The following is a 21,691-nucleotide window of genomic DNA, read 5'->3' as shown; positions in this document are numbered from 1 at the left end:
TGGATGTAGTCGCATAGCACCAAATACTGTATTAACAATTCAGATAGCTCTCCAATGTAGTACCCTGTGCAAATCTCTGATCCTCACTTCTACAATAAAGTGCCCACTCATCAGTCGTTGTATTTCAGGAAAGATAAAACGTCATATCACAGGTAATACTTTTTACTTGTACATTATTATGTGAAACTCTGGCTATACAGTTTAAGCATCTGATTGCAAGATAAGTGTGTGCTAGCTTGACCGGCATTTCAAAACTGGCTGATAGCTTGACCGCAGTATATAATCAAAATAAATCGCAAGACAAATACATAATGGTTTCTAATACAGTATGTCAACACATACAAATTATACATGTATTTATTTCTCTTTCACTGTATTTGTACAAAGAAAACCTAATATAAATACTCGCAGCGATTACAAATTTAAAATCACGACCCTGTTGAGAGTTTGCCACTTCTTTGTAAACTGGGAATTAAACACCTATTATTAAATAATAGATAATATGTCATATTAGAAACTGTTAGTATTACATTTTAAACACAAATATATTTGTACTAAAAATAAATCGCACGACAAATGATAAATTATTTCTGCTTATGTCATAAACCATATACAAAATAATGCATATATTGTATTTATTTCTCTTTCGCTAATACTTGCAAATATATTGCAAGTACATGTACAAAGAGAACCTATACTATAAAGTAGCCAGTAATTAAATGTAATCTTTATAAACTATGTAGCCTAAAGTAAACCTATTATTAAATAATAATATGAAAAACATGTTATTAATATTACAACATGTTTCCGATTTTTACCACATATAGTGTAGGTTTTAAAAAAGATCCTGACAACATTAAGAGTAAAACAATTTACTAGACACAGTGGAAAGATTGCAATAACAATCTGTTCTGAATTAAAGTTCACAGACAGAAAATGTCGTCATAAACCTTGCCTTTAAGCTCTAAGATTCATGCATGCGTAAAAAGGCTCAAAAAGGCCAACACTAACTAATTTCACAGCTAACTTATTTCCTGGGACACTGGTAATCCACACGAGTATGTGCAATATACTGATTATAGCCATCCTAATAAAGTAATGGATCAATGCCATACTGTGGATAAAATGTTTAGATTTTTTTTTTAAATGTATTTATTTATTTAAATACCTCTTGTGGATGTTGATGCACAGTGGAGGGGGTGGGATGGGTGTCTTTATCCCCAAAGAAAAATAATATACCAACATTGGCCAATTCCGCCACAATTTTTTTTTAATGTGGAGGAGCATTGTGGCATAAAGACAGAATCACATGCTTTGCACCTCCTTACAGAAAGCTGGAATTTCAGGCTTGGTGCGTGTCAGTAAGAAAGTTTACAAACGAGAGGAGGCCATTCACCCCATCTTGCTCATTTGGTTGTGTAACAGACTGTCTGTGATGAGCACACGAGGAAGCTATCAGAAACATGGCCATTCTGATGTCTTGCCCCTGAGCTCAAAACGTGTGTTACGGTGGTAAAACGATATTGTATATTAAAGAAACTTCAACTCCCATGATCCCGTTAGTCAATATTCAGGTGATCTATCCGTGGGAACTTTCTTTTAGTTTTAAAAGGCAAAAGCAAAAAAAAAAAAAACTGGAAGGAGAGATTTGGAAGGTGCTGGGTGGTGTTTCCAGCATCAAAAGTGAAAAGTGTAGTGAAAGCGTTTGCTCAGCCTGCATGAAATAGAGTTTGTACAGCAACCTTTATAGCGGGTGTATATCAGTGGAATACAGTCAAGAGCAGAAATGCGGAGTTGGTTCCAGACTCTCACAGTTCTTGGTGTAAAAGAATGCCTCCTATTTTCTATTCTGAATGCCCCTTTATCTAATCTCCATGGGCGACCCCCTGGTCCTTGATTCTTTTTTCAGGTTGAAAAAGTCCCTTGGCTCGACATTGTCAATACCTTTTAGAATTCTGAATGCTTCACTCAGATCGCCGCATAGTCTTCTTTGTTCAAGACTGAATAGATTCAATTATTTTAGCCTGTATGCATATGTCATGCCTTTTAAACCCAGAATAATTCTGGTTGCTCTTCTTTGCACTCTTTCTAGAGCAGCAATATCCTTTTTGTAGCAAGGTGACCAGAAGTGAACACAATAGTCTAGACTACTAGTACACTGTAAAGTTTTAACATTACTTCCCTTGATTTAAATTAAACACTGTTCACTATATAGCCAAGCATCTTGTTGGCCTTTTTTTTATAGATTCCCCACATTGTCTAGATGAAGACATTTCTGAGTCAATGTAAACTCCTAAGTCTTTTTCATAGATTCCTTTTTCAATTTCATTATCTCCCATATGATATCTATAATGCACTTTTTTTTTTATCAACCTGCATGCAATACCTTACACTTGTCTCTATTAAATGTCATTTGCCATGTGTCTGCCCAGTTCTGAATGCTGTCTAGATTATTTTGAATGACCATTGCTGCTGCAACAGTGTTTGCCACTCCTCCTATTTTTGTGTCTGCAAATTTACACATGGCTGCAATTAAAAAAAAAAAACACTGCCTACCTGCTACTTTTGTTTTTTGTTGGCATGTGTGACAGGGAGAGCCATGTCACTGGTTCTTGCGCGGATGCGTGCAGCTGGGATGTAGAACAGGAGACTTGTTGCTAGGCAACTAGTTAAGCAGTTGGGCTCTCCCTGGCATTGAGCTGATTGGAAGGTCCAAATTGGCTGGGGGGGTTTGCCGGGGAGGCTGCACACAGCTTAAAAGGCATCCCCGCCACAGCTCGAAGATACTGCATGGCCATAACTATGCTCTTGAAGGCATTGCCTGGCTGAGACCATTTGAAGAGGCCTGTTGCGTGAGGGTGCCGGGACTCTGCAAGCCCAGATCAGTTGCTGTAATTAACTAAAATATGAGGCATCACTAAGAAGGTTTTCAAGGCAGTCCTCACTGCTAGAAATCCTGTAAATTTGCTTTGTGGATTTCTAGAGCACCCCCTCCACTAACATCTAGGAAGCTTCGCCAAAGAGATATTGACTGATCATGTAATGAACTTCTTGTCTCAAAGGTTACAGGGAGTATACAAAATACTAAAAAATATATCCCATCCGAACTTCTGTTTATCATCCACAGATGGATGGTTTGGTGGAAGGTTTTAATCAGATCTTCAAGGAGATGCTGAAACATTTTGTGATTCAAGAGCGAAAACATTGGACAACGCTTCTTCCCTACTTCCTTTTTGCAGTGAGAGAGGTGCCACAGAGATCTACAGGGTTCTCCCATTTCAAGCTCTTGTACGGCCGACAGCCTCACGGCATCCTCGATCTGGTAAGAGAGGGGTGGGAAAAGCACAAAGGCCTGTCCAAAAATATAGTGAAGCATGTACTCCTACTTAGAGATTGACTGTATTTGGTTGGTCAATTGCCCCAAGACAATCAAAAATCGACTCAGCACTGGCAAGAGCAACAGTACCATAAAAATGCACATATTCAAACTTTTCGGCCAGGAGAGTACTGTTGCTCCTTCCCATGTCAGAAACAAAACTGTGTGCTAAATGCCAGAGACCATATGAGGTGATTCGGGCTATAGGAATTGTAAATTATTAAATTAAGCAGCCCACTCGACCAGAATGAACGTAAAATGCATCATGTTAGTTTGTTGAAGCCCTTGCAGGCACCCACATCGTGAGTATGTGGCAGTGAATATTGACAATATGGTTATCTACAGACCCATCTGGAGAGAGCATCTGGCTAGGATCACTACAGTCTTACAGTCTCTAAGTGTACCCCGGCTGACTGACAACTTGAGTAAATATGTGTTTGCCTAAGTAGAGATTCAGTATAGGAAATGGGCAGGTGAAACCCGTTGCCACCAAAATCCAAGTTTTGACGAACACGGTAATCCCCAAAACCAAGTCCCAGGTGAGGTCTCTATTGGGGTTGGCCGGTTATTAGCAAAGATGTATCCTCAAGTGTGACACAGTGGTCAACCCCTTAGTTAACCTCACTAGAAAGTGTGCTACAAATTTAATTAAATGGTCAGGAGAATGTCAGGGGGTGTTTCACACTATCAAGCAGAGACTTTGCCAGGCCCTTAACCTCATCACATCAGATCTTAACAAAGGATTCATTCTCACACAGATGCTTTGGATGTTGGTCTGGGGGCAGTATTATCCCAAAAGGTAGATGGAGTAGACCACCCCAAAAAGATGCTCCACCGGTAGCGCAACTACTCCACAGTTAAAAAGGAGTGTTTGGCCATTAAATGAGCTGCTCACTCTTTACGATATTACTTACTGGGACATTCATTCAATCTCGTCACGGACCACACCCCACTCAAGTGGTTAAGCATAATGAAGGACAGCAATGCCTGGACAACTCGGTATCTGGCATTGCAGCCCTTTTTGTATTATATGATTCACCACGCAGGGAAAGACCACCAAAAAGTGGATTTGTTTTTCCGGGAGGGAGTTGTAATAGGAAAAGTAGATTTAACTGAGTTTTCCTTCAGCTCTACTCTGAGCGGTGGGATATGTGACAGAGAAAGAATGAATCTTGGTTATAAATCATCCTCCCGACCTGTAAGGGTGCTGTGTAAAGGGTACAGTGTGCCCCGGACTAGATGGTCTGACAATTCAATCCAGGGAAAGGTGTAAGTTGGCCATCTATAAACGGGGTGGAGCCACAGTACACCAAGTCATCGCCCCACACGGGAAGCGACGTGGCAATCGCAGATTGGAGGAAAAGCGACTGCACTCGCTAACCAACTCGCTGTACCTCTTTATAAATGTGCATACTGATAAATTCTCTCCTGATCACTTGTTTTATCACCAAACTCCTCAATAATGTGATCCAAGTCATTATTTTATTATTATAACATCTCCCAAAAAGCTCTGCAACTGTCTGTGATATTCTTTGAGTGCTCGATGCAGAAGCAGCTACCTCCTTTGTTCTGTCTGTGTCATCTCTTAAAATTACAGATATTTTATCTGTCAGGCGATTTTCCCTCCACAGGAGCAACCTGCTTTTGAATTTCAAGAGGATTGGCACAAGTTCAGATACAATAGTCTAGCTATCTTTCTGGAGAAAATAAAATGTCACGCTGTTTCTTCCACAGTAATTCAGTGTTTTTTGCTATAAGCTGCATACATAAGGAACACAGCTCTAGTTGAACATCCCTCAATTTGTTTGAAAGACCTTTAATGCATATTGACCTTTGGCATGCTCTGTTTCACAATTTAATCAAGTGTCAGGGGTTATACATTTCTATCACAGTAAAACACAGGTGGCAGCTGAGGTCGGGAGCTTTATGGTATGGTATTAGTTCTATAAACACAAACTAGAATGATCATTTAAATTGCTTCAACCCCAACAGAGACTGAAGGACCCTATTTGTTACCTGCCATGGATTCAATAAATTAAATCTACCTTGGAACTTGCCAACTAACCAAACAATTAAATTCACTACCACATATACTTGGGTTGTAGTATTTATAATAGTCCCTGTAGAATGAAACCCTTTACAGCCAAACATTTCTGTCACTGAAGTCAGCCCACAGGCAAGCATTTTATGACTGTTTTTAAAGTGCTATAAAAATGTATTTGAAACAGTAAAGTGAAAAATATATATTTTTAATTTCCAGAATAATACATTTTAAACCTTGCTAAAAAAAAAAAAAGTAACATTCAAAAATAAGTGAAAAAATGAAGCACGTGTTTTCATATATATATATATATATATATATATATATATATTATATATAATATATATATATATACAATTTTTACAAAAATGTTCAAAAAGTCGTTACTGTATATTTGTACATATGACGATATACGAACCATGTATACTTTGCTTGATTATGCTTGTAATTATAATAATAATCCGTAGATTCCTCTTACGTTTTTTTATTATTAGTGTAATTTACATTTTAAACTAAAAACACAGCTTTATTGCATCTAAAGTACACCATTCAATCCAATAATTAATCATTAATTGGATAATAGCCATTGACATTATTTAAACATACAGATAACAATTTTCCCTTATAGCATTCATTAATTGAAAATGTTATTAAGGATCAATTGTTAATCCATACATAGTGTAATTATACAATAATTAAACTCAAATGCTGATATAGCAAAACACTTTAAACTACAGTGTAAACGCAATTCTCAACCCAGGAGAACTGAAGCTTCGAATTGGCATACAAACATTAATTATCTAATTTTTAAAACATTTTACATTTTTACAGATATGGATTGAGATCTAAGTCATTAAGTCCATGTGGTTCCATAGAATTTAAAGTATAAACCCAGAATTATTCTCTCATTAGTAGATTAATCACCTCTCGCAGACTTTTTCGAGTTCTATAAATGTAAGACTTGAGGCAGAACCATGGTTCATGGCTTTATAGTGTCTAACTATTGCATAATCCATATTGTTATTTTGTATTGCAGCCTTATGTTCTGCTATATGCATTTTCAAATTTATTTTTGTTTGTCCTACATAAATTAAGCCACAAAACATTTAAGCATATATACTACATGGGTTGTATTACAATTGATAAAACCTTGTATCATGTATTTACGACCAAAGTGTGGATGATTCAAATCTTTGGTATTGTGCATGCTAGAACAATTAACACATCTTCCACACCGAAAATAACCATGTACAGTTTTAGTAAGTCAATTGTCATTAGATGGTATTGATTTATACATAGAAGAGACTAACGCACCCTTAATATTCCTGCCACGTCTAAAACAAAATCTAAGTGGACACGTAACGAAAGGTAAAATTGAGGATCACATTCCAATATCCTCCGATATTTCCAAACTATTCTTGGTCATTGGATATATGATTTTATTTAAAGTATTATGGACTTTCTTGACTGCATCTTGTAAAGCGCTTTGTGGTGGTGGTCCACTATGAAAGGCGCTATATAAAATAAAGATTGATTGATAATTATACCCTGTGACAAAAGACAATCTTTCTTGTATAGTCAAATCATTCCTCTTTATAGTTTCTATACATTCACAACATTCTTTCATTTCAGTTCTACAAAAGCTCTATCAGTTCAGTTCTTATTATACCCTCTAGATCGAAAGCGAGCCATTTTTAGCTTTAATTTTAAAGTCAGATGTATCACTACATATTCTTTTTAGCTGTACACCGTGACTATATAATATATTGTTGATTATCTGCACGCAAGATTGTATTTATATCTGTTGATTTATGAAAAATAGATGTATTAAGAGAACAATCCTCATTTACTGATATTAACAAATCTAAAAAATCTAAAATCTTAGTTTGGCTGTATTCCATAGTAAACTTTAAGTTTGTGTTGGTATTATTTATGTACTCTCTAAACAAAAATAGATCAGTCTGAGCTCCTGTCCATAAGGTACCTGCAGTGGTAGCGAATATAGAATCTTTTCACATGGCGTTCGCTGGGACTATAGGATAGGACAGAGGAGACGGAAACGAGCTGTTAGTGGGACAGTAACGGGCAGAGAGAGCCCGACTTAGAGAGGTGGGCTGCCGGCCCGGACTTCTGAACAGCCAGTGGCCTGGAGTGAAAGAGATCCCCGACCGGGGAGCTGTCCTACTTGGAGGAGAGGGCTTGGTCTCGAAGGCTGTGTGCCCCAAGGATCTGAAAACATAAAAAATTCTGGCCCGACAAGAATCACCTCCCGGGGCGAGAGAATAAGTCTTGGCGCTATTGAGACATGATAGTGGAAATGATGGTACAGGGTTCCCTGACCGATCTGGTGGTGCCCTCAAATGATGTGAGATGCTCCTCTACTTCTGGCTCCAAAGGCAGTATTCCGCAGGAACCTATATGGAAACAGAGCATATGGCTTGGTCGGGACTCGAGCACTGGTAGAGTAAAGCGGGCCAATGTTAGAGATAGGATAGAGCCTCAACGTGATGAGATAAGTGCACAAGCTGCGAAAGGATAGTGTGGCTGGGGGTCCCCTCTGATTCATGTGAGAGAACCTCCCTTTAATGAAGGTCGAGGAAGCGTAGTTTAACATAAGGTTGGGCAAGTGAGGCTCACTTACCCCCAGAGGGAACCGATGCAAAGGCAAATGTGAAAGGAGGAGGAGGAAAACAAAAACAATAGGCAGGGAAAGTGTGTGTAATAAGGTTTAAATAAGAAATTGGTAACGATAGGTAGCAATTAAGGGCCCCACCGAATTTCGCCAAAGGCTAACATTTCAATAGAAAACATGCGTCTGAAAACTTTTGACACAATTTAAAGTACCTACTTGGCAAACCTATGATATAAAAACATTAAAATAACATTATGCTTCTATTCATTGGATCTCTCATATGGCGCACAGGATATGACGACAGATCGTTGATTTCCCTATTTCTGAACACTGCTAGTCTATAGCTGCAGCTAACAAAATTATTTGCGATGTCATGTGAGGCGAGAGTGTATTAAATGGAATGTCCAAACAGTAATTTATGTGTACAGAAATAAAATAATTTATTTTTATTATCTATACACAACAAAATAATTAAATAACAAAAGAAAACAAAATGGTGCGAGGGAAGGAGTGCAGGGGTGAAATCCAAAACAGATCTTGAGAACTCGTCTTTAATCGTCTTCGTGGCGAACCATACATAAACAAAAAAAAGACAAAAGAAATGTTAGTGTTTTCAAAAAATCCCGCTGCACCAAACTAGTCTCTCCCTCCACCCGTTACTCCGCCTATTTTACTTTTGGACCAACCCCGAACACAGTAGTACGTTCCCTTTAGTATGTAATGTCCCGCCTCTGTAGTCAGTGGAACACTAATCCCCAACTGACAAGTGTCCTTATCCTTCACTTGACTCCAGTGGCTGGAATTTACATGCTCGTACTTCCGCCCCTCACCAAGGTGCCGCCCCTCAAAAAGATGACTTTTGCCATGGTCGCGAGATCTTGGTAAGGGAAGTCCCGAGTTGGTTTGATGCCATCTACTGTCGGGAGGCTGAATCACAGACCGAAATCCCTTTGATTCATCACAGTCATTTATCCTATTATTATGGATGAAAAAAGTCAAATAGAAGGGTACTTATATGAACCATTGAGGTCCAACTGCCCCAATTTAACTTTGTAAGGCAGCGATAGTGAATATTCAGGCGAGCATAACGAGGAGTCTGCAACCAGCCTAATCCAAGAAAACTGAACCAAAATGGCTCCAAACACTTGGTTGGCTAGAGATTTTTAAAAATATACGGTAATAATCTAAAACAGTAATATATGTGCAAATGAGAAATCACTTTTAATAAGTTTTGGGTAATTACAGAAAACAAAATCAAACACATTTTTTAAAATATTTAAAACTAGTTGAATACATGTTGTTTGTTGTCTTGCTGTAAGAATCATCATTTTTTTTTAACATGTGTTCTAATCAAGTTACTTTTTATTGTACAAGACAGCATATGCATCAACACATGGACTCAATTACTGTCACTTTGACAGCATGATGGATTTAGTCCTTGTGGCTTAACTCAGCTGCCAATTTAATTGTTTTCTATAAATGTTTTATGAAATAAAGATAACATTCAATCAGTATTTCAAACTGCTGAATCATTTGAAAAAGCAGGGGACAATTTGATTTCTAACACAACCGGACAGCACATGCTCATTCCACTGCGCTATAACTCAAGGTTAAGATATTGGAAAAGTGGCCCTTTCACTTCCAATATAATTTAGTACGATATAAAACTGTGAATGAGACTGTTACATTAAAGGCAATGCTCAAATAGCCTAATAGGTATTTCACTGATAAAAACTTTAGTAATTTGTATAAGATAAATGTCAAACTGATACCAGATAAAGGAGATTAAATAATTAAACTTTCCATGTTCTTGAAAAACTGATGTGTAAAAACTGGAAATCAGACATTATTAAGAGCGAATATCTCCACTGTGATAAAAATTAAAAAATAAATAAACTTTATGTAACAGAAAAACAAAGATGCAGCTTAATTTAGGTTACATACTGGCTGGCAGGTCTTGCAACAGTGCAACAGCAACTATCAGGAAAGTATTGTCACTACAGGCTGGTTTAGAATGAATGCAACAAAGATTAGGTTTGTCAGCAACAAAGATTGGGTTTGTTACCACAGGTTATAAAGTATCTCAAAAGAACATTTTAATGTAATAAACTGTTCCAGGCTAAAGGATGCCTAACAGCAGTAACATACAGTACCTATAGAAAGTCTGCACCCCTTGAACTTTTTTCACATTTTGTTGTGTCAGTGCCTCAGAGTTTCATGCATTTAAATTATAATTTTTTTCCCACTTATCTATACACTATACTCCACACTGTTAAGGGGAAAAAAGTTTTTATTGAGGAAAAAAAAAAAAAAAAAAAAAAAACTGAAAGATCATAATTGGATAAGTCTCCACCCCCCTGTGTTAATACTTGGTGGAAGCACCTTTGCCAGCAATTACAGCTGTGAGTCTGTTGGGATAGGACCTGTACCAACTTTGCACTCCTAGATTTGGCAATATTTGACCATTCTCCTTTACAAAACTCTTCAAGATCTGTTAAGTTAATAGGGGAACGTTGATGGACAGCAATCTTCAAGTCATGCCACAAATTTTCAATTGGATTTAGGCTGGGACTCTGACTGGGCCACTCAAGGACATTTACCTTTTTGTTCCTTAGCCACTCCAGTGTAGCTTTGGCTGTGTGTTTGAGTTGAGTTGTTGTCATGCTGAAAGGTGATTTCAGCATTCTTGCAGATGGCAACAGGTTTTCCTCGAGGACTTCTTTGTACTTTGCTCCATTAATTTTTCCTTCTATCCTGACAAGTACCCCAGCCCATGCCGATGAGAAACATCCCCATAACACGATGCTGCCACTACCATGCTTCACAGTAGGGATGGTGTTCTTTGGGTGATGTGCTGTGTTGGGTTAATGCCAAACATAACGCTTTGCATTTAGGTCAAAAAGTTCCATTTTAGTTTCGTCAGACCACAAAAACTTTTTGCCACATGGCTACAGAATCTCCTGAGTGTTTTTTTGAATACTTCAAATGGGATTCAAGGTGGGCTTTCTTGAGTAATGACTTCCTTCTTGCCACCCTACCATATAGGCCAGATTTTTGGAGTGCTTGGGATATTGTTGTCACATGCACATTTTGACCAGTCTTGGCCATAACAGCCTGTAGCTCTTGCAAAGTTGCCATTGGCCTCTTGATAGCCTACCCAGCAGAGGGAACCTACAGGAACTGCTGAATTTATCCTGAAAAGATGTGAATCACTACAGTTTAACACAGATGGAGGCCACTTAACTTAGTGTGTGATTTTGAAGGTGATTGGTTACACCTGAGCAATTTAGGATTGCTATTACAAGGGGGGTGGACACTTACCCAACCAAGCTATTTCAGTTTTTATTTTTAATACATTTTTTTACAAATTTCTAGAATTTTTTTTTCACTTGGAAGTTGTGGCGTAAGCTATTTTAATGCATTTTTAATACCAGGCTAAAATTTGAAAGGGGGTGTAGACTTTCTATAGGCACTGTATCTGATCTTCTATCAAATGTAAAAATTCACAAGCAACATGCCAAACTCAATAATTACTTTAAATTTGGAAAACAAGAGACGTCCATTTGAATAGAAGGCCCATGTAGCCAAAGTAACTGGTCTTTTGGTCAAACCAACTTCATTCCTTGGGGAGGTTCCCCATTGATGATGGAGATGATAATGAAGCTTGGGAACCCTCTGATTATGAAAAATAGTAGGCTTGTATGGAAGGGATATTTAATAAAATAGCCCTATCTAATAAAATGTGACCAAAATGAAATGTATAAACAAAATAACATTACTTTTCTCTCTCTCTCTCTCTCTCTCTCTCTCTCTCTCTCTCTCTCTCTCTCTCTGTACTTGTATATGCCCAGACTAATGTATAAATGTCAGAAGTGTAGAACTGGCTGCCACAAGCAGAACCATATGGTAAAGCATGTAGAATAATGTTTGACTAAGCCCCTGATGATCCACAGGGATTATCATTTCCCCATTTAAATGTTAAATTAAACAATGTAAGGAGAATTGAATGTTTGGTATGTGATGAGTCATTTGGGAAAGTTAGAATGTAAAGATGGGTAAATTGCTACCGAACAGAACTAGAAAGTAGTAAAAAATATACTCTGATTTCATTAACTGTTGTCTGGGTATGTGAAAATCTGTGAGCCAGTACATGAACAATGCATTATAGGAGTTTATGCAATTGATTTGTTCTCCTGTTTGCCTCCCCTGATTCTACTAGAGAATAAAAGAAGTGCACAAATGTGACACCCCCCAAAGAATGATTAACTTATCATGAAATTGTACCTTCACTTGTATTCTGTACATATACTATTACAATTATACATATTGTACGTAAATATATCTTTGATGAATTTCACAATGTGTAAATTATTCTAAAATGTGTATCTGCTGTTCTTAGTGTTAATCTATTCTTAATAATAACTTAGTGTTAGTAAGTTTATTTTCAAGGTATTTTTAGGGGGTCCTAAAAGGGAGGGAGTGACTTATACACCAGTGTGACCTGTAGGCTTTTTCCTGAAATTGTTGTCTCAAAAAGGAGGGGGACCAATTATACACCGGTGTGACTTATACACCGTTTTTTGCAGTAATTTGTTTTTATTGATTTATTGTTTTATTGCGCCAGGATGGGAATCACCTGGTACTAATTTAATGAAGGCTACCTGCCTGTAATTGGTAGGCAGGTGTATATAAGCAGGGCAGCACATGGAGGGGTTGTCTGTGTTAAGGCTAAAGCCTGGGGAGAGACCTGTGTTTTCAGACCTGAAAGGTATTGTAATACTTTCATGCTATTTGGTCACCAGTAAACGGCATAGCCATCCGGTTTATACAGTAGTTAAAAATAGGTACAAGTTTAGTTTGTACTCCTTGGTGGAGTTATGTTTTGTTTTGTGTATCTTGTAAACTAATAAATGTAGAGGCACAACTCTGTTTTGAATAAATTTACACAAAAAGGTGGTGGAAAAGGTCTCGAAAGTGGCAAGACCATCCCCAGTTTTCCATAACATATTGTTGACTCTTTTGGAGTTTTAAATCTCACATCGTGGATCATAAATCAACAAGTCGATACATTTCTCAACATTTACTGCATGTACGGGATGCCATCTCCGCAATGAAGTCAACTCTTGTCTTAATTAAAAATGCGGGCTGTGTAACTACCTCCGAAACTATAATCATTTTATGTTGCAACAAAGCTAGAAAGTATATTGATCATTTTAAAAAAGGAGTAATTCAGGCATATCTTTGTCGTGGATATAGGTTGTCACAAAGCACTCTGTTTTTTGGCATGTTCAGCAACCATTAAAGAAAAAAGAACAACAACGAGAAAAGCTTGAGGATCTGATGAACTTTTCAAGTCAGGTTGATTTAGAATAAAAACTCAGTTTGGGATTCTTGCATTAAGATTTGGAGCACTTTGAAACGAATCATGTCAGATTGATTTTGAATAAAAGTTTATCTTCAGTTTGGGTTTTTTGCTTTTTGTACTGTGTTTTTATTATTTAACGAATTAGATAAAGTAAAGGCAGAATACTGCATACATGAGATGAACAGGTACAATCTCATCTCATTAACTTATTCCAACTGTTTATCATTCATTTTGATTGTCCTTTCGCTATAATGAACTCCTCAATATAATGAACAAAAGGCTTGGACCCCAACAGGTTTGTTATAGCCAGGGTGTACGGTATATGCATTTGTTTAAATGTAATGAACCACTAAATGTGCAGTATTAAAATACTGGTTTTTAATTCACACTCATAATGTGCTGTCATAGGTAAATGTTTATAGTATGACCTGCTTTATACCACAAATTATGCATGCACAGCAGTAACGATATAAAACGGCTTCATCTGTAGTGTGATATTACCACACATTACCACTCCTGCATTACAGCTCAAAACTAACTTGAGACATATTATTTTGTGGTAAAATATTCTAACCCATATATTATTCTCTATATGCAGAATCAAGATAAAGTGAAAACTATATCAAATATCCATCCTTGTCCTATCACATGTTTCATGATGGTTTTAACTGTGAATGTAAATAAATACAAATTGCATTTCGTTATGGAAAAATAATGAGGAGCAATATTTTCTTGAGCACCCTTGCTATGTAATGGTATGTAAATATCCAACGATTAAGGCGTTTGGTTTATTTTTGATTTTCAGCAGATAATAATCCATTTCCAGATATTGCATATGAGACACTTTACCCGAGTATTGTTTTTTTTTTCACCAGTGTCCACCATTTAATGTTAATGTAATAAAAATAGCAAGAAATTTTTACTTTACTGCAAAGAAACTACTTCGGGTACATTCAGGAAATTAGAGGCATGCTTTGTACTGTGCAATCATAACACAAAGTGGACCTAATATTGACTGTTGCCTGACTTCACACAATGTGCATAGTGCAGATAGTCTGTTACAGCAACCTTTTATTTGATAGGTTTTTTAATGTGTCTATTTTGTATTTTGAAACATCTATAACTTACCATTGATGGTGGCCCTAGCTAATAACTGAAGAAAGTCTTTAGTTCAAGTTTTATTATAACAGGACAATCACGTCTCTAGATATACCTTATGCAAAATCATAAGTGTGAATATGTTATGGAATAACCTACATCTGCTTTTTCCCACAAGGAAAATTAAGAAACAATACAAGTGACTAATTGTGATAGGCTTTGAGTTAGACTGCAAAAAACAGAACTTGTGAGAATTTTTGTTTCTAAAAAAAATCAGAATAAAGAACACACTCACACACACACAACAATGTACAAAATCTCACAAGTTAGAGTTCCTGAGCTACAAAGTTATTCATCTTTCAGCTTTTCAAAGATTTACTAATGTAATATTTTAGCAACAGACACAAGAAGGGACAATCGAATGCTCTATTCATGTCCTTGTCAACGTGATGTGCAGCTACAAGTAAAAAAGAAGACCTTTTTTTAAAAAACTGATAAAATTATTAATCTTAGATGTTGCTGCCAAGAAGTTCCTGAAAACTGACAAGGACTGAACTGGAAAGATGTGCCATCATACAGTATATATAGGAACATATTGAGGTTGTGGGGAAAAAGGTAACTTTATATTTCCTGGCCAAAAACATCATTAACCAATAAAATATGGAAAAGTGCTCATGCTGGGATCTTATTTTTCTTATAGGGAGATTAAATGCTTAAGTTCCAGATGAGGGATTTTCACGGGGTTGTGCTGCATTGATTGGCAAAGTCCTCTGCTAGGCGTCAGTCCCATCGTGGCTGTGACTAAGCAAAGAAGTGGATGTGAGCCGAATAAAGCTCTCCCACTTTACATTTGCTCTGCAGTTGTATGGCAGAGATAAAACAGGCTTATTATTCTCATTTCAGTGTTATCTGGTTACATAACTCATCATTCCTGGTTCCTGTTTTACTAAAGCATGAATCAGGGACTGAGTGCTGATGAATTCATAAGGCACTTCAGTAAAATATACACAAAAACAAATGAATTCCATAATGGGCCCCAATTTTGATGATGGCGCAAACCTCCTATGCTAGTGTAAAACACCTTAAGGAGGGGGAAAAAAGTCTTAAAAAGAGGCTACCTTTTGCTTTTGGACACATGTTGGATTATAACTTTTGGATTTCTTATGAGGAAAAAGTTAAAGGGTACCGGTAGTGGTAGTGAATATTTCAATAGAAAACATGTGGCTGAAAACTAATTTAAAGCCCCTGCTTGGCCAATTTACGATAGAAAACATTAAAATAATGTTAAGCTTGTATGCATTTATCTCATATGGCACAAGGGATATGATGCTGGGTCGTTGATTTCCCTATTTCTGAACACTACTAGTCTATAGCTGCAGAATATAATATTTTTTGCCGGCATTTATTTGATTATTATGGATAAAAAAAAGTCAAATGAAAGGGTACTTCTATGAACCGTTGAGGTTGGACTACCCCAGTTTAACTTTGTCAGGTAGCGATAGTGAATATTGAGATGTGGATAACGAGGACGAGTCAGCAACCAGTCTAATCCGAGGACCAAATACTTGGTGCACTTGTAGTAAGTGTGTTTTGCAGAACACTGACAAGCAGTGTCTCTGTTGTCAGGAACATGAATTGCTTGCTGATGATTTAAAGACGTTAAATTGAAAATGCATTACTGACAAGGCTAAATTAGACATTTACATCGTTCAAAAACCAGCACTGGAAATGGCTCACATTGACGCCATCATCAAGTGGCAAGTGAAGGGACCTGCACCCAAGGGACAATTATCAAATCGGTATAAATGTGTTAATATCACATGTGTGATAAAAATATAGACTTAATTTCATAATAACTGTTTGACAAATGTTACAATAGATTTTTTTTTACCCCTTCAGACAGTATAGGCTAATGGCCTGTCATATGTTTACTAAATACATCCAACGCGGGCAGCTCCTGGGAAGGCATGTAACACGTCCCCTATCTTGTTGTGTGGAGTATATCCACAGAAAATAATAATAACACAAATATACAAAAACAGTGAAAAACTGAAGTGTAACAATTTCCAAACTGGAAATCGATAATAAAGAGAAAGCAGAATACTGTTTTTTTGTATAATTTCTATGAGTGTTCTACTTTTTCAAGCTTTTGTAAATGGCTATAACTGATGACAAATAAAGTACAACAAAGTGTACAATAAAAAGCCTGTAATACCCGCATCTCGGGCTTCTGGTGACATTGAGCTTTGGTCTTCTCATTTATCTTGCACACTTTGATGTAGTTTATTCCTTATTGTTAATAAATACAATTTAGTTACTGTATATACAATGACCTACCTTTTGAGGATTTCGTCGTGCTAAATGATGATGCTGGCCTTTGCTGTGTGACGTTTTCTTATTGTGGGCAAATGTTTTCGGCATTGCATTGGGTTTTAGCCTTATTTTGCATTCATACCCCAGAAGCTCTACCTGCATGTTCCTTTTCTGGCATTTAGGTTCAAAGTGGTCGTCACACACAAAAGAATTTAGTTCCATTCCAAATAGAAAGGTTTTCAGCATATGCCCTGTTCTCAAATTATGTAGCCGTTTTTTTGCTATGAACGCCCATACTGAATTAATAGGCCTTTGCACACAAAATAACTTTTTCACCTTATGTGTGCGCTTATTATTCAAGAACCTGAAAGTTTTGCACTCCCCATGCATTTATTGGATATACAGAGCACTTACGGAGCTTTGTCATTTTTGGGTACAGGTACCCTTTAAGTGAAAAACAACAGTAAATGCATTACTATTATACTTCAAATAAATTACTTATCTTGCCACCTGAATTAGTACAAGTTTTTTATACTTAAGTTAGTAAACATTAGTTAGTATGTGTATTCGTTGACTCAGTTAGTATTTAATTGTATTAAACATAACATTTAGTAAAGATTTTAACAGTTTACAAATGATGTAGAATTATAAATTGTTAGGAAAGCTATAGCACTTGTGCCGCTACACACCTCCTACTGGCTTCTACATCCATGGCTCACAGTTTTACATTGCCTAGAATTTTAGGATTGAGACATACTTTAAAAAAAAAAAAAAAAAACTATATATATATATATATATATATATATATATATATATATATATATATATATATATATATATATATACCGACACTGTGTATTGTTGTGTGTAGACTGATTACTATATTGCACATTATTGAGAGAGAGTAATAAAATGTATAGCATTCATTTTACACGTAATGATTGATACGTCTTTCGACGGTCGAGGAGAGTGTAAGTTTTTCATTTACGTAATCCTTTCTATTGGTGTATTATCCGGATTATACATTAAATCCAATATACTCAGCGCAGCTTTTCTTCAGTTCAGATACTGCATCAAAAGGGAGAGACAGAAACAGAAGTTAAACAGAAGTTGTTCACAGTTTGAACAATACTGTTACTGTATTTTCTGTAGTACTGTATTAAAGAAGCTAAAACATTATATCTCAGAAGTTCTTATATATATTGGGGAACACATCAGTGTTCCCATGTCACAGTACGAAGGGGGAAATGTAGAGATCCATTGTTATCCTGTCAAAATATATTTTCATGAGTTCAATACTTATTCATTTTGTTCTAGAATAGGGTTTACATAGAAAGCACTACAACAAAAATGGAAAAGATCTGTGGTGGGGTGCCCCACCCCTGTGCATGTTTTTGTGTTTTTGCTGCATGTGGTGTGTATGTATTGGTGCACGGAGTGAGTGTTATCACGTGTGATTTAAAATATATAGTTGTTTACGTATGGGGATTGCACAAGCACATCACATGCAGATGAAATTATGTAGTAGTATGTGAGCAAAGGGATTGCACACATTAGTTCACATTCTGGGATTCAAGTGAATAATTAATTAAAAAATAAATCCCGGCACAGCTGTAGATATAGATGCAGAGATCACTCACTCAGGTTTGGGTATTCCGTGTGGCGAGAACGGGCGAGAAAGTCAGCAATTGCTATTCATGCTGGTTTTGCACCAATGCAATACCTGTTTTATTTAGTATTCGTCCACTGTCTGTTTTGTCTGTCTGTTTATTTTGGCCATTTTGTTTGTATAGTGTTTTGTTTTGTTCAACCTGTTTATCTGTTCATTTATTAAACCACGCAAGCAGTGCATTCAAAATTCACTTACCACTGTGTGTTTCTTCCTGGTCTGACGTCACCACAAAGACATAATTTCACACCATCTTATGTGAAAAGCACAATACAGTAATATGTGTGTTCTTCCTGTTCTCTGTTTATGTCTTTCTCACTATGAACAGAACCATAATGTTTATTTGTTTTATAGTGCTTTCCTAAGTACAGTTCATTATACAGTATTCAGTGACAAGCTAGAGCATATTCAATGTACTGTATAGATGTCAACTGTACTGCTATAGTACATATTGCATTATATTTTAAACCTGAGTATGCTAAGTAACTGGCAACACATCAGCAAGTGACAGTTTTCCTTGTTATAAAAGATAGCACTGCTGCACACATAATTTGTCTTGTAAAATACTTCACTTCAGCTTACCTGTTAGTGTTAAAGTTGGTCCCATTATTTTCAGCTTTTGTACTGTCCCCAGCTAATGCTAGTTCCAGAAGGTGTATGATCAATCTACTCAGGTACTCTTCTGACACAGTACAAGGTAGGGTGATATCTTCATTCAGGAAAGGTAGGGAATAAAACATTGCAGAGGAGATACATTTAGTAATGTATCTAATCAAACCTTAGACACTAGCCAATGTGATTATCTGAGGGTATTGTGACTGATCAACACTGACATAAATGATGTAAACACAATCTGTATAAACAACTATATACTTTATAATTATGACACACACAAAGCAAAATGAACATGTTTTTTACAATGGCAACCAGAAGGTCAATATAAATCTAAAGATATTACTGGCTAGCGCAATACATTTTAACTTCATAATGAGCATAGCATTGTCCTCTGCTTTGTGTTATGGCATTAAGAACCATGGGTGAATTCACAGTAGGTTCCTGTTGAGGAAAGAAAGCCAGAAGCAACATTGAAACATACCCTCCACATAAGAAATTCCTGGGAGATTGGAAATAATACATGAGCACGGGGTCACATTTGATCCTACTGGCCATTCACTGCTTAATACATGGATTGAAGTAAATATCAAACTGACCTTAAGGTGTAAGATTTCAATGTTATTTACTGTACAAATCATGATGGATTCATATTGATACACAGCCCATAATCAGATCTGTCACTCACTGATTTACATGAATGCAGGGTTAGACTTGAGGGTGGACACAGGTGGATGCCGTCCACTCAGTTCTTTTCAAGGGTGGACGGTGTTCACCCACTTTTTTTTGGAGGGGTTTGAGTGCAATTTGTCAAAATAAATCAATCATCAATCAATGCATAAAATACTATATGAACTGCACCTCCCCATCCCTATGTAAATAACTTAAAAAGCTACATTGATTTTTTGCACTGCCTTCTGTGACAGTCTTTTTAAAGTGAACACGCCCCCACCCCAATAAGAAATAGAACAGTCCATTTTTGTTTTAATAACTTCGTCAACAATTGTAAAACCGCTAGAGAAAATCCCTTTACCCTCCTGCGTAAACCCATTCCCACGCACCTCGATTATAACCAAGCAATGTGTCTCAGAAAATCATTGTGGCTGCTTATCCATTTCCCAAGCTTGAATTAATCACATGCTTCTGTAACAGCATGCTTTTGTTTGATAAAACAATGCAGACTTGTTACACTCCTAAGAGTTGCTATGAGTGTAGCATAGATACTTGTACAGTCTAAAATGTAAATAATTATAGTCACGTGCTAGTAGTGGTTTTGGGATAATCCCTAAACACCAAAAAAAAAACCAAAGTGAAAAGAGTAATGAGACCATTCGTCCTATAAAAAAATAAATAAATAAAAGTTCAGGGATTATATGACAAACTGAACACAACTACAGCATTTCTATGTATAAACTCTTCTCTCAGGGTTGTTTTACCATACAAATAAATAAATAAACACACAACATGCCCAGAAGAATTACAAACAAGAATACAAGAACTACAGAGAACAAATAAGAACAAAGGCTAGCATCAAAGCAGGTTTGAAAATTAACCTGAAGACTCAAGTCATGTTCAATAAATATACAATTCCACAACAATTGAAGTCAATGGGATCAAGCTTGAAGAAGTCAATAACTATGTACATTTAGGACAGTTACTTTCGGCAACGGAGAACCAAATGTGAAAAACTAACAAAACAGCAAAAATGGGCTGGAGTGCCTTTGGAAGGTTAAGCATGGTTCTGAAAGTGAAACTACCCTTATGCCTCAAGAGGAGAGTCTCTGACCAATGTTTGCTGCCAATGCTAACTTACAGATGCGAAACCTGGACCTCAGTGCAAAAATGATCAAAAAAATACAAATGACTCAGTGGAGTATGGAAAGATGCATCCTGGAAATAACAAGAAGCGACCTGAAAAGGAAGGAATGGATAAGAGCACAAACATAAGTATGCAATGTTATTATAACAGTGAAAAAAGCTGAATTGGCAGTGGGACAGACATGTAGCAAAAAGAACAGACCATCGCTGGACCAAGGAGATACTAGATCCAAAGAGATATAAAGTGACCTAGAAGAAGACATCCAGGAAGATGGCAAGATGCAATTAGGAAACACGTTGGAGCAACGTGGATGACGGACTGTGGCAAAGTGGTTTGTAGTGCACAGGTGCAGTGGTGATGCGGTGCGCAGGAATGATAGACACAAGACAGTTCACGGTGAAAAGCAGCTCTTTATTTGCTGACAAATAACCACATCTGGCTCTACACAACAATGTGCATTACACAGTAAACATAAAGGCACCATAGATACATTAAGGAACATTGAAACCTGTAAAAGCACATGTAAAGTGTGCAAATATATTGGTAAAGATAAAAGTGAAACTGCAAATAAACAAATGAAAAAATTCAGTCTTAAAAAATCCGTCATGCAAGGATAGCAACCTTTTATATGGTATATTTTGCATAAAATGTAATAAAATAAAATAATGGCGAAGTGTGTTTTGAAAGACACCATGAGTGTTATGTGTTGTTTTGCCTGTCTTTTTATACTGCTATTTGAAGCCTAGTCTCCGGGAGATGTAGCTAA

This window comes from Polyodon spathula, chromosome 1 (assembly GCF_017654505.1).
Source record: "Polyodon spathula isolate WHYD16114869_AA chromosome 1, ASM1765450v1, whole genome shotgun sequence".
Lineage (NCBI taxonomy): Eukaryota > Metazoa > Chordata > Actinopteri > Acipenseriformes > Polyodontidae > Polyodon > Polyodon spathula.
The sequence above is the reverse complement of the archived record's forward strand: the minus strand, read 5'-3'. Positions refer to the sequence as shown.